Raw genomic sequence first — 13,954 nt, 5'->3', positions numbered from 1 at the left:
AAAACATCACTGCTCTAGAGGAGATCTGCATGGAGGAATGGGCCAAAATACCAGCAACAGTGTGTGAAAACCTTGTGAAGACTTACAGAAAACGTTTGACCTGTGTCATTGCCAACAAAGGGTATATAACAAAGTATTGAGAAACTTTTGTTATTGACCAAATACTTATTTTCCACCATCATATGCCAATAAATTCATTAAAAATCCTACAATGTGATTTTCTGGATTTTTTTTTCTATTTTTGTCTGTCATAGTTGACGTGTACCTATGATGAAAATTACAGGCCTCTCTCATCTTTTTAAGTGGGAGAACTTGCACAATTGGTGGCTGACTAAATACTTTTTTTCCCCACTGTATATACAAAATATTTTAAAGGCCTGTGAAATAATTAAATGGCTTGCTTCATATTTCAAAGGCCAGCAAAATATTTCAAAAGTATTAGTAGCGATAACAAGTTAGCTATGTCATTAGCAGCGCTAGCTAGTTAGCAATGTGGTTAAAAGCGCCAGCTGTCCATAGCAGAGTGTGTGTGGGGGGGAGGGGGAGGGGGGGTTGTCATGTCCGCAGAAGAGTGGGTGGAGGGTCATGGCCATGTCCTGTGAAGTCCCACACATGTACATACACACTCACCAAGACGTTGTAGATAAAGGGGAGGAGACAGGTTAAAGAAGGATTTTTAAGCCTTGAGACAATTGGATTGTGTATGTGTGCCATTCATAGGGTGAATGGGTGCTAGGCGCACCGGTTTGAGTGTGTCAAGAACTGCAGCACTGCTGGGTTTTTCCAACAGTTTCCCATGTGTATCAAGAATGGTCCACTACCCAAAGGACATCCAGCCAACTTGACACAACTGTTTGAAACATTGGAGTCAACATGGGCCAGCATCCCTGTGGACACCTTGTAGAGTCCATGCCCCAAATAATTGAGGCTGTTCTGAGGACAAAAGGGGGTGCAACTCAATATTAGGAAGGTGTTCCTAATGTTTTCTACACTCAGTGTATTTTGCTGGACTTTGAAATATTTTGCATGTCTTTGAAATATTTTGCTGGTGTTTGATATATTTTGCAGGTCTTTGAAATGTTTTGCGGGCATTCAATATATTTTGCTGTCCTTTGAAATATTGCACAGGTCTTTGAAATATTTTGCAACCCTTTGAAATATTTAGCACGTCTTTCAAATATTTTGAATGTCTTTTAAATATTTTGTGGGCCTTTTACCAAACTTCGCAGTCTATTATTTTGAAAGCTAGTTTGCCCCTTAGGGCCACCGTTTTACCATACTGTTCTGTACTTCATTCTTGAAAGCACCAGTGTACATACATTTTTTACAAGCTATGGTACATGCTCCTCTAATGCCCTTATCTGAATATTGCTGACACTACAACTCTCATACCTGTGATCCGATCTGATGAGTACAGTCACCATACAAATACCATTCTGTAAAAAACAACTGAGAGTGACATTAAAACCCACCTTTTTTATTACCAGTAGCCTTTTCTGTCATGGTCTCACTACTATACCAATGTCTATGCATTGATCAAGTTCCATCAAATTGATGTGTTGTTTCATTTGACACCACTTGGTGGCACCTTCATCTAAGAATCCGCATCCCATATGAAGCATCTTTGCAAGCCAAGAGGGAAGTTGACAAACGGGAAAAAGCCAGGAACCTCTTTCCAAGAATTTTCTGGTTAATGACTTTTCTCCTTATTTTGAGATGGAGTAGGCCTAAATGTCTCTATTTTTCCCCACATACTTAGGTTTTTTGATAATCAACATAGAGACTATTTCATTTCTAATGCACTGTCTCAACTGCGGAGAAGAGTAAGCCAGCAGGAATTATTGCCCATGGCAATAAGCAATTCAAAGGTATCTATGGCTTTGAAGTGGAAAACTGTCAGGGTTGTCATAGCTCTCTGTGAAATTATGCTGTGAATGGGATTCAGCTGCAAATGTCATGCGTCAAGATCAGAGGTCATGGTCTAATTTGGAGATACAGTGTAAAGGCCTAATTATGATTTCAAAAGACCTAGCTAGGCTAATAACAAATGTCAATTTATTTATTGTTCTCTGGTTAGTGGAGTTAATTAATTATTTGTCTCAACCACATTTGGCACACTGCATTATGTCTTGAGAAAGTCCAGCTGTGGCGTGGGGATTTCCGACCTGTTCCCCCGGGTTGACCCACTTAACTTCTGCATGGAAAGATTACTATAAGTACAGACGATGCGCGAGTCTTGTCAGCTTTCTTCAAAGTCCCTCCCCCGCAGGCAGTTCAGTGAAATTCCTCCACTGTTACATTGTAAACAGATGAAATACAGCTTGTTCAAATTGTGACGAAGATACACTTTTGAAGTCGTCTACGACTATCTTTAGTGCCTTCACATGGTAACGTATTACATTACTTTATCTTACTTTTTTAGGCTACTTTAGGTAGTTGGAGTGGACAGCTGTCTACAGTGGCGGGTAACGTTAACTTCAGAAAGATTTGACGGATTATCACCCTGGCTTGATATTAACTTTATGTCGGCAACTCTTTCATTGCGGCAGCGGTTTTACTTTACACATAGAAATATGTTCTTCTTAGGGAGGAGGAACATTTTCTATTTTAGTAACGAAAGTCACTTACGTCGCCTATAAGTATGACGTGATCAGGAAGTGTTGGTTACATTTGTTTCAGGTGTTGTAAACTGAATGTTTCACATGCCTTGGCTTGATGATCTGTTAAAATAAGCAATTGAAGATTAGCTATCTGTCTGTCTCATAGGGTGTGTTAGGCATTGTGCCAGCCAGGATATGTTGGATTTTCTACATGAATGGTCAATGGGTCACACTTAAGTCCACTAAAAAAGTTAGCCAACATCTTTAGAAAATGCAGATCAGAACCAAATTTTTCATCCTGTCATTAGTTTTATAATATAGCCTGCAACACTGCTTTGCCATTGCATCACAAGATTGCAGTGCATACCTGTTAGACAATTGCACTACAATACTTTAGAATAGTATAATTTATCCACAATGGTTAAATTGAGAGCAGCATTGGGAAGTGGCCTCAACTAGGAAGTGAGTTTCAATTGCCAGTTGTCTGACTTGGTGTACTTGAAAAACCTCTGACCAGGTAAGATGTGCTGGAACCACGGACTGATGGCCTCGGCCTGATAGAACTAGATTGTCACACATCAAGACAGGATGCTGTTTAGTTACCACACACATTTACCTAGTTACTTACACTCCCCTACATATTTATTTTGACAGTGAAGCTAACATTTTTTATTTGGCTCTATATTCCAGCATTTTGTATTTGAGATCAAATGTTTTATGAGCTGACAGTACAGAATGTCACCTTTTATTTGAGGGTATTTTTTGCAGTTTAGAAATGAAAGCACTTTATGTATCTAGTCCCCCAATTTGAAGGTGTCATAAGTATTTGGACAAGATTGCTTATAATGTATTTACCCCTTCACGTTCCTGTACTATATTTAGTACAATATCAAAAATCAAATCAAATCAAATTGTATTGGTCATATACACATATTTAGCAGATGTTATTGTGGGTGTAGCGAAATGCTTGTGTTCCTAGCTCCAACAGTGCAGTAGTATCTAACAATTCACAACAATACACAAATCTAAAAGTAAAATAATGGAATTAAGAAATATATAAATATTAGGACGAGCAATGTCGGAATGTGGCATTGACTCAAATACTGTAGAATAGAATACAGTATATACACTACCGTTCAAAAGTTTGGGGTCACTTAGAAATGTCCTTGTTTTCGAAATAAAATAACATCAAATTCATCAAAAATGCAGTGTAGACATTGTTAATGTTGTAAACGGCTATTGTAGCTGGAAACAACTGATTTTTAATGGAATATCTACATAGGCGTACAGAGGCCCATTATTAGCAACCATCAGTCCTGTGTTCCAATGGCACGTTGTGTTTGCTAATCCAAGTTTAACATTTTAAAAGGCTAATTGATCATTAGAAAACCCTTTTGCAATGATGTTAGCACAGCTGAAAACTGTTGTGCTGATTAAAGAAGCAACAAAAATGGCCTTCTTGAGACTAGTTGAGTATTTGGAGCATCAGCAATTGTGGGTTCGATTACAGGCTCAAAATGGGCAGAAACAAATAACTTTCTTCTGAAACTCGTCAGTCTATTCTTGTTCTGAGAAATGAAGGCTATTCCATTCGAGAAATTGCCAAGAAACTGAACTCCGGGATGCTGACCTAGGCAGAGTTGCAAAGAAAAAGCAATATCTCAGACTGCCTATCTTAATCTTTTCTTTTTATTGGCCAGTCTGAGATATGGCTTTTTCTTTGCAACTCTGCCTAGAAGGTCAGCATCCCAGAGTTGCCTCTTCACTGTTGACGTTGAGACTGGTGTTTTGCGGGTACTACACTGCTCAAAAAAATAAAGGGAACACTTAAACAACACAATGTAACTCCAAGTCAATCACACTTCTGTGAAATCAAACTGTCCACTTAGGAAGCAACACTGATTGACAATACATTTCACATGCTGCTGTGCAAATGGAATAGACAACAGGTGGGAATTATAGGCAATTAGCAAGACACCCCCAATAAAGGACTGGTTTTGCAGGTGGTGACCACAGACCACTTCTCAGTTCCTATGCTTCCTGGCTGATGTTTTGGTCACTTTTGAATGCTGGCGGTGCTTTCACTCTAGTGGTAGCATGAGACGGAGTCTACAACCCACACAAGTGGCTCAGGTAGTGCAGCTCATCCAGGATGGCACATTAGTGCGAGCTGTGGCAAGAAGGTTTGCTGTGTCTGTCAGCGTAGTGTCCAGAGCATGGAGGCGCTACCAGGAGACAGGCCAGTACATCAGGAGACGTGGAGGAGGCCGTAGGAGGGCAACAACCCAGCAGCAGGACTGCTACCTCTGCCTTTGTGCAAGGAGGAGCAGGAGGAGCACTGCCAGAGCCCTGCAAACTCCAGCAGGCCACAAATGTGCATGTGTCTGCTCAAACGGTCAGAAACAGACTCCATGAGGGTGGTATGAGGGCCCGACGTCCACAGGTGGGGGGTTGTGCTTACAGCCCAACACCGTGCAGGACGTTTGGCATTTGCCAGAGAACACCAAGATTGGCAAATTCGCCACTGGCGCCCTGTGCTCTTCACAGATGAAAGCAGGTTCACACTGAGCACATGTGACAGACGTGACAGAGTCTGGAGACGCCGTGGAGAACGTTCTGCTGCCTGCAACATCCTCCAGCATGACCGGTTTGGCGGTGGGTCAGTCATGGTGTGGGGTGGCATTTCTTTGGGGGGCCGCACAGCCCTCCATGTGGTCGCCAGAGGTAGCCTGACTGCCATTAGGTACCGAGATGAGATCCTCAGACCCCTTGTGAGACCATATGCTGGTGCGGTTGGCCCTGGGTTCCTCCTAATGCAAGACAATGCTAGACCTCATGTGGCTGGAGTGTGTCAGCAGTTCCTGCAATAGGAAGGCATTGATGCTATGGACTGGCCCGCCTGTTCTCCAGACCTGAATCCAATTGAGCACATCTGGGACATCATGTCTCGCTCCATCCACCAACGCCACGTTGCACCACAGACTGTCCAGGAGTTGGCGGATGCTTTAGTCCAGGTCTGGGAGGAGATCCCTCAGGAGACCATCTGCCACCTCATCAGGAACATGCCCAGGCGTTGTAGGGAGGTCATACAGGCACGTGGAGGCCACACACACTACTGAGCCTCATTTTGTCTTGTTTTAAGGACATTACATCAAAGTTGGATCAGCCTGTAGTGTGTTTTTCCACTTTAATTTTGAGGGTGACTCCAAATCCAGACCTCCATGGGTTGATACATTTGATTTCCATTGATCATTTTTGTGTGATTTTGTTGTCAGCACATTCAACTATGTAAAGAAAAAAGTATTTAATAAGAATATTTCATTCATTCAGATCTAGGATGTGTTATTTTAGTGTTCCCTTAATTTTTTTGAGCAGTGTATTTAATGAAGCTGCCAGTTGAGGACCTGTGAGGCGTCTGTTTCTCAAACTAAACACTCTAATGTATTTGTCCTCTTGCTCAGTTGTGCACCGGGGCCTCCCACTCCCTTTCTATTCTGGTTAGAGCCAGTTTGCGCTGTTCTGTGAAGGGAGTAGTACACAGCGTTGTCTTCAGTTTCTTGGAAATTTCTCGCATGGAATAGCCTTCATTTCTCAGAACAGGAATAGACTGACAAGTTTCAGAAGAAAGTTCTTTGTTTCTGGCCATTTTGAGCCTGTAATCGAACCCACAATTGCTGATGCTCCAGATACTCAACTAGTCACAAGAAGGCCAGTTTTATTGCTTCTTTAATCAGCACAACAGTTTTCAGTTGTGCTAACATAATTGCAAAAGGGAGCCATTGGAACAGAGGACTGATGGTTGCTGATAATGGGCCTCTGTACGCCTATGTAGATATTCCATTAAAAATCAGCAGTTTCCAGCTACAATAGCCATTTACAACATTTACAATGTCTACACTGTATTTCTGATCAATTTGATGTTATTTTAATGGACAAAAAAAGTGATTTTTCTTTCGAAAACAAGGACATTTCTAAGTGACCCCAAACTTTTGAATGGCAGTGTACATATGAGATGAGTAAAGAAGCATGTAAACATTATTAAAGTGGCCAGTGGTTCCATGTCTATGTATATAGGCCAGCAGCCTCTAAGGTGCAGGGTTGAGTAACCGGGTGGTAGCCGGCTAGTGATGGCTATTTAACAGTCTGATGGCCTTGAGATAGAAGCTGTTTTTCAGTCTCTCGGTCCCAGCTTTGATGCACCTGTACTGACTTTGCCTTCTGGATGATAGCGTGGTGAACAGGCCATGGCTCGGATGGTTGATGTCCTTGATTATCTTTTTGGCCTTCCTGTGACATTGGGTGCTGTAGGTGTCCTGGAGGACATGCAGTGTGCCCCAGGAGATGCGTTGGGCAGACCGCACCACCCTCTGGAGAGCCCTGCGGTTGCGGGCAGTGCAGTTGCCGTACCAGCCGGTAATACAGCCCGACAGGATGCTCTCCAGAGGGTGGTGAGGGAGAGGTTATTTTCCTGGCATCACTCTGCCAGTGCCCTCACCTCCTCCCTGTAGACTGTCTCGTCATTGTTGGTAATCAGTCCTACTACTGTTGTGTCGTCTGCAAACTTGATGATTGAGTTGGAGCCGTGCGTGGCCTTGCAGTCATGGGTGAACAGGGAGTACAGGAGGGGGCTGAGCACACACCCTTGTGGGGCCCCTGTGTTGAGCATCAGCGAAGTGAAGGTGTTGTTTCCTACCATCAACACCTGGGGGTGGCCCTTCAGGATGTCCAAGACCCAGTTGCACAGGGCGGGGTTCAGATCCAGGGCCCCGAGCTTAATGATGAGCTTGGAGGGTACTATAATGTTGAAGGCTGAGCTATAGTCAATGAACAGCATTGTCTCTGTACTGAAGTTTTGCCTGTTTGATTGCCTTACGGAGAGAATAACTACACTGTTTGTATTCGACCATATTCCTAGTCACCTTGCGGTGGTTCGCTCTTTCAGTTATGCGCGAACGCTGCCATCTATCCACGGTTTCTGGTTTGGGTACGTTTTAATAGTCACCGTGGGAACAACATCCCCTATACACTTCCTGATGTACTCAGTCACCGTGTGGGTATATATACGTCAATGTTATTCTCAGAGGCTACAGGGAACATATCCCAGTCCGAGTGATCAAAACAATCTTGAAGCATGGATTCTGATTGGTCAGACCAGCGCTGAATAGACCTTAGCACGGGTACTTCCTGTTTGAGTTTCTGCCTATAGGAAGGGAGGAGCAAAATGGAGTCGTGATCTGATTTGCATTGTTAAAATCCCCAGCTACAATAAATGCGGCCTCAGGGTATGTGGTTTCCAGTTTGCATAAAGTCCAGTGTAGTTCCTTGAGGGCCGTCGTGGTATCGGCTTGAGGGGGAATATACACGGCTGTGACTATAACCGAAGATAATTATTTTGGGAGCTAATACGGTCAGCATTTTATTGTGAGGTATTCTAGGTCGGGTGAATAAAATGTATTGAGTTTCTGTATGTTATCACAATCACACCATGAGTAGTTAATCATGAAACATACACCACCACCTTTGTTCTTCCCGGAGAGTTCTTTATTCCTGTCTGCACGATGAACTGAGATCCCAGCTGGCTGTATGGACAGTATATCCCGAGAGAGCCATGATTCCGTGAAAGAGTATGTTACAGTCCCTGATGTTTCTCTGGAAGGAGATCCTCGCCCTGAGCTCGTCTACTTTATTGTCCAGAGACTGAACATTAGCGAGTAATATAATAATCTGCTGTCTCAGCCACTGCCTGTCACCAAGGGAGTACCCCAAGGCTCGATCCTAGACCCCACGCTCTTCTCAATTTCCATCAACAACATAGCTCAGGCAGTAGGAAGCTCTCTCATCCATTTATATGCAGATGATACAGTCTTATACTCAGCTGGCCCCTACACGGATTTTGTGTTAAACGCTCTACAACAAAGCTTTCTTAGTGTCCAACAAGCTTTCCCTGCCCTTAACCTTGTTCTGAACACCTCCAAAACAAAGGTCATGTGGTTTGGTAAGAAGAATGCCCCTCTCCCCACCGGTGTGATTACTACCTCTGAGGGTTTAGAGCTTGGGGTAGTCACCTCATACAAGTACTTGGGAGTATGGCTAGACGGTACACTGTCCTTCTCTCAGCACATATCAAAGCTGCAGGCTAAGGTTGAATCTAGACTTGGTTTCCTCAATCATAATCGCTCCTCTTTCACCCCAGCTGCCAAACTAACCCTGATTCAGATGACCATCCTACCCATGCTAGATTACGGAGATGTAATTTATAGATCGGCAGGTAAGGGTGCTCTCAAGCGGCTAGATGTTCTCTACCATTCGGCCATCAGATTTGCCACCAATGCTCCTTATAGGACACATCATTGCATTCTATATTCCTCTGTAAACTGGTCATCTCTGTATACCCGTCGCAAGACCCACTGGTTGATGCTTATATATAAAACCCTCTTAGGCCTCACTCCCCCCTATCTGAGATACCTACTGCAGCCCTCAACCTCCACATACAACACCCGGTCTGCCAGTCACATTCTGTTAAAGGTCCCCAAAGCATACACATCCCTGGGTCGCTCCTCTTTTCAGTTAGCTGCAGCTAGCGACTGGAACGAGCTGCAAAAAACACTCAAACTGGACAGTTTTATCTCCATCTCTTCATTCAAAGACTCAATCATGGACACTCTTACTGAGAGTTGTGGCTGCTTCGCGTGATGTATTGTTGTCTCTACCTTCTTGCCTTTGTGCTGTTGTCTGTGCCCAATAATGTTTGTACCATGTTTTGTGCTGCTACCATATCGTGCTGCTGCCATGTTGTTGTCATGTTTTGTTGCTACCGTGCTGTGTTGTCATGTGTTGCTGCCATGCTATGTTGTTGTCTTAGGTCTCTCTTTATTTAGTGTTGTGGTGTCTCTCTTGTCGTGATGTGTGTTTTGTCCCGCCTTTTGTTAGGCATTGTAAATAAGAATTTGTTCTTAACTGACTTGCCTAGTTAAATAAAATAAAATATATTCTGAAGCCGTGGATGGTGTGCATGCCTTATATATATATATATATATATATATATATATATATATATATATATATATATATATATATATATATATACAGTACCAGTCAAACGTTTGGACACACCTACTCATTCAAGGGTTTTTCTTTATTTTTACTATTTTCTACATTGTAGAATAATAGTGAAGACATCAAAACTATTAAATAACACATATGGAATAATGTAGTATGCAGAGTTTGGTTTTCGCCAGGCATTACTGGAACCATGTCGTCCAAGAAGTTATACTTTTGAATCATCTGTCCATAGAACGTTCTTCCAAGAGTCTTGATGATCATCCAGGTGCTTTTTGGCAAACTTGAGTCAACTTTTTGGACGAGATGGGTCCCATTATGCCTGGCGAAAACCAAACACTGCATTCCACAGTAAGAACATCATACCAAAGGTCAAGCATGGTGGTGGTGGTGGTGTGATGGTTTGGGGATGCTTTGCAGCCTCAGGACCTGGATGACTTGCCTTAATAGAAGGAACCATGAATTCTGATCTGTATCAGAGAATTCTACAGAAGAATGTCAGACCATCTGTCTGTGAGCTGAAGCTGAAGCGCAGCTGGGTCATGCAGCAAGACAATGATCCAAAACACACAATCAAGTCTACATGAAAATTGCTAAAAAGCAACAAATTGGAAGTTTTGGAATGGCCTAGTCAAAGTTCAGACCTAATCCCAATTGAGATGTTGTGGCAGGACTTGAAACGAGCAGTTCATGCTTGAAAACCCACACGTCACTGAGTTAAAGCAGTTCTGCATGGAAGAGTGGGCCAAAATTCCTCCACAGCGACGTGAGAGACTGATCAACAACTACAGGAAGCATTTGGTTGGAGTCATTGCAGCTAAAGGTAGCACAACCAGTTATTGAGTGTAAGGGGGCAATTACTTTTTCACACAGGGGAATTGGGTGTTGCATAACTTTGTTTATTAAATAAATGAAATAAATATGTAATTGTTGTGTTAGTTGTTCACTTATGTTCCCTTTATCTAATATTATGTTTTGGTTGAAGATCTGATAACATTCAGTATCACAAATATGCAAAAGTAGAGAAAATTAGAAAGGGGGCAAATACTTTTTCATAGCACTGTATACACCAGTTCTGAAAGGCCCCAGAGTCTGCAACACCACTAAGCAAGGGGCACCACCAAGCAATCAGCACCAGGAAGGAGCTCTCCAAACAGGTCAGGGACAAAGTTGTGGAGAAGTACAGATCAGGGTTGGGTTATAAAAAAAATATCAGAAACTTTGAACATCCCACGGAGCACCATTAAATCTATTATTAAAAAATTGAAAGAATATGGCACCACAACAAACCTGCCAAGAGAGGGCCGCCCACCAAAACTCACGGACCAGGCAAGGAGGGCATTAATCAGAGAGGCAACAAAGAGACCAAAGATAACCCTGAAGGAGATGCAAAGCTCCACAGCGGAGATTGGATTATCTGTCCATAGGACCACTTTAAGCCGTACACTCCACAGAGCTGAGCTTTACGGAAGAGTGGCCAGAAAAAAGCCATTGCTTTAAGAAAAAAAATAAGCAAACACATTTGGTGTTCGCCTAAAGGCATGTAGGAGACTCCCCAAACATATGGCAGAAGGTACTCTGGTCAGATGAGACTAAAATTGAGCTTTTTGGCCATCAATGAAAACGCTATGTCTGGCGCAAACCCAACACCTCTCATCACCACAAGAACACCATCCCCACAGTGAAGCATGGTGGTGGCAGCATGATGCTGTGGGGATGTTTTTCATCGGCAAGGACTGGGAAACTAGTCAGAATTGAAGGAATGCTGGATGGCGCTAAATACAGGGAAATTCTTGAGGGAAACCTGTTTCAGTCTTCCAGAGATTTGAGACTGGGACGGAGGTTCACCTTCCAGCAGGACAATGACCCTAAGCATACTGCTAAAGCAACACTTTAATGGTTTAAGGGGAAACATTGAAATGTCTTGGAATGGCCTAGTCAATGCCCAGACCTCAATCCAATTGAGAATCTGTGGTATGACTTAAAGATTGCTGTACACCAGCGGAACCCATCCAACTTGAAGGAGCTGGAGCAGTTTTGCCTTGAAGAATGGGCAAAAATCCCAGTGGCTAGATGTGCCAAGCTTATAGAGACATACCCCAAGAGACTTGCAGCTGTAATTGCTGCAAAAGGTGGCTCTACAAAGTATTGACTTTGGGGGGGTGAATTGTTATGCACGCGCAAGTTTTCTGTTTTTTTGTCTTATTTCTTGTTTGTTTCACAATAAAACATATTTTTCATCTTCAAAGTGGTAGGCATGTTGTGTAAATCAAATGATACAACCCCCCCAAAAAATCCATTTTAATTCCAGGTTGTAAGGCAACAAAATAAGAAAAATGCCAAGGGGGGTGAATACTTTCGCAAGCCACTGTACCAGTGTCAGATATTGCAGCACAAATAAATGCTTCACAGAGTTCAAGTGACAGACTCATCTCAACATCAACTGTTCAGAGGGGACTGTGTGAATCAGGCCTTCATGGTCATTGCTGCAAAGAAACCACTACTAAAGGACACCAATAAAAAGAAGAGACCTGCTTGGGCCAAGAAACACGAGCAATGGACATTAGACTGGTGGAAATGTGTCCTTTGGTCTGGAGTCCAAATTGGAGATTTTTGGTTCCAACTGTGGTGTCTTGTGAGCCGCGGTGTGGGTCAACGGATGATCTCCGCATGTGTATTTCCCACCGTAAAGCATGGAGGAGGAGGTGCTATGCTCCTCATCCAAGATGGCGTAGTAGTGCAGTCCTGTTTTGGTCGTGTGTCTGTAAATACCCTGTTTATTTTTTTATTTTTCGTACATATTTCCCTATCAGACTTTTCATCCTTCTACAAAATATACTTTCCTGCAACCCGCCTCACTCAATGTGGAACGGATTCTATTATTGACTTACCTTTTATCTAGAATCTCCAGTTGAAACTAGCTAGCCAGCTAACTAGCTACTTGCTATTAGCCACAGTTAGCGGTATTTCACCCAGAACTTATCTGCCGGAATAATTTAATCACTGGACATTAATCACCGGATCGCAACTAGCTAGCCGCAACCGAATAGATGTTGCTGTTTGGCTAATCACCACTGCCCCCGATGCAAGCACCAGTTAGCCTCGAGCTAGCCTAGAGCCAGGCCCATATCCCGGCTATCTACCTCTCGGTCTACCGGACGGGAGTAGCCAGCTAACTAGCTACTTGCTATTAGCTATCGTAAGCGGTTTTTCACCATTGTCTGTGGCCTGCACCACCTACCAGCCAGCTCTAGCCTGGACTATTATTCGGCCAGTCTGCACTGTCTGCACAGCGCGTTATCGACCCAGAACATATCAGTTTTTCTGCCGGAATCACTGGACCTTTAACTCCGGATTTATCGCTACCAGCTAGCTGCAACAAAATGCACGTTGTGGTTTGGCTAATCATCCTGAGCTAGGCCCATCTCCCGGCTATCTACCTCTCTGTCAACCGGACGGGACCACCTAGTGTTGACACGGAGCCCCGCCGATCCTACACGACTGGTCTGCCGACGAAATCGTCTGATGTGGTTACAACAGGCTTCCCATTACGACGTCGACCACGAAGATTCCATCTGCTAGCCCCGGCCCGCTAGCACACGCTAGCCGTGGCCTCTTGCTCGCTAGTGCTTTAGCAGCCCCCGAACTACCTCCGAACTATCCTATTGCTGTTCACCGGACCTTATGATAACTCCGCTATACAGCTGATGCCTGCTGGACTGTTCCTTTTTACGGTACCGCATCCTGTTTGTTTAGCCTCAGCCCAAACTGTGTCGTCATTACCAGCTGTTGTCTTAGCTCTCTCAAATTACACCTGTGATTGCTTTATGCCTCTCTCCCATGTCAATATGGTTTGCTTATTGCTGTTTCGGTTATTTCTAATTGTACTATTTCACTGTAGATCCCCCAGCCCAGCTAAACCTGCCTTAGATAGCTCCTTTGTCCCACCCCCCATACACGCAGAGACCGACTCAATCGGTGCCTCCAGTGATGCTATCTCTTTCATTGTTACCCAACGCTTAGGTTTACCTCCACTTTACTCATATCCTTCCATATCCTTGTCTGTACATAATGCCCTGAATCTTTTCTACAACGCCCGGAAATCTGCCCCCTTTATTCTATGTACCCAACGCACTAGAAGACCAGTTCTTAAAGCCTTTAGCCGTATCCTTATTCTAGTCCTCCTCTGTTCCTCTGGTGATGTAGAGGCTAACCCAGGCCTGGCAGCCCTCAGTATCACTCCTACTCCCCAGGCGCTATCATTTGTTGACTTCTGTAATCGCAAAAGCCTTGGT

At 43.6% G+C, this 13,954-nt stretch overlaps 1 protein-coding gene across 1 annotated transcript in view; it reads left to right on the top strand.

The window, feature by feature from the left end:
• The first annotated feature begins 2,268 nt into the window (after nucleotides 1–2,268).
• Nucleotides 2,269–13,954, top strand: part of LOC121532288 (EF-hand calcium-binding domain-containing protein 4B) — a 70,366-nt gene continuing 58,680 nt past the window's right edge. Inside the window, exon 1 of the mRNA XM_041838142.2 lies at nucleotides 2,269–2,387. The gene's annotated coding sequence lies outside the window, so the exon portion shown is untranslated. The remainder of the gene's footprint in view (nucleotides 2,388–13,954) is intronic.

Source organism: Coregonus clupeaformis, chromosome 19 (assembly GCF_020615455.1).
Source record: "Coregonus clupeaformis isolate EN_2021a chromosome 19, ASM2061545v1, whole genome shotgun sequence".
In the NCBI taxonomy this organism is placed as follows: domain Eukaryota; kingdom Metazoa; phylum Chordata; class Actinopteri; order Salmoniformes; family Salmonidae; genus Coregonus; species Coregonus clupeaformis.
This window is presented reverse-complemented; position numbering and strand designations above follow the sequence as displayed.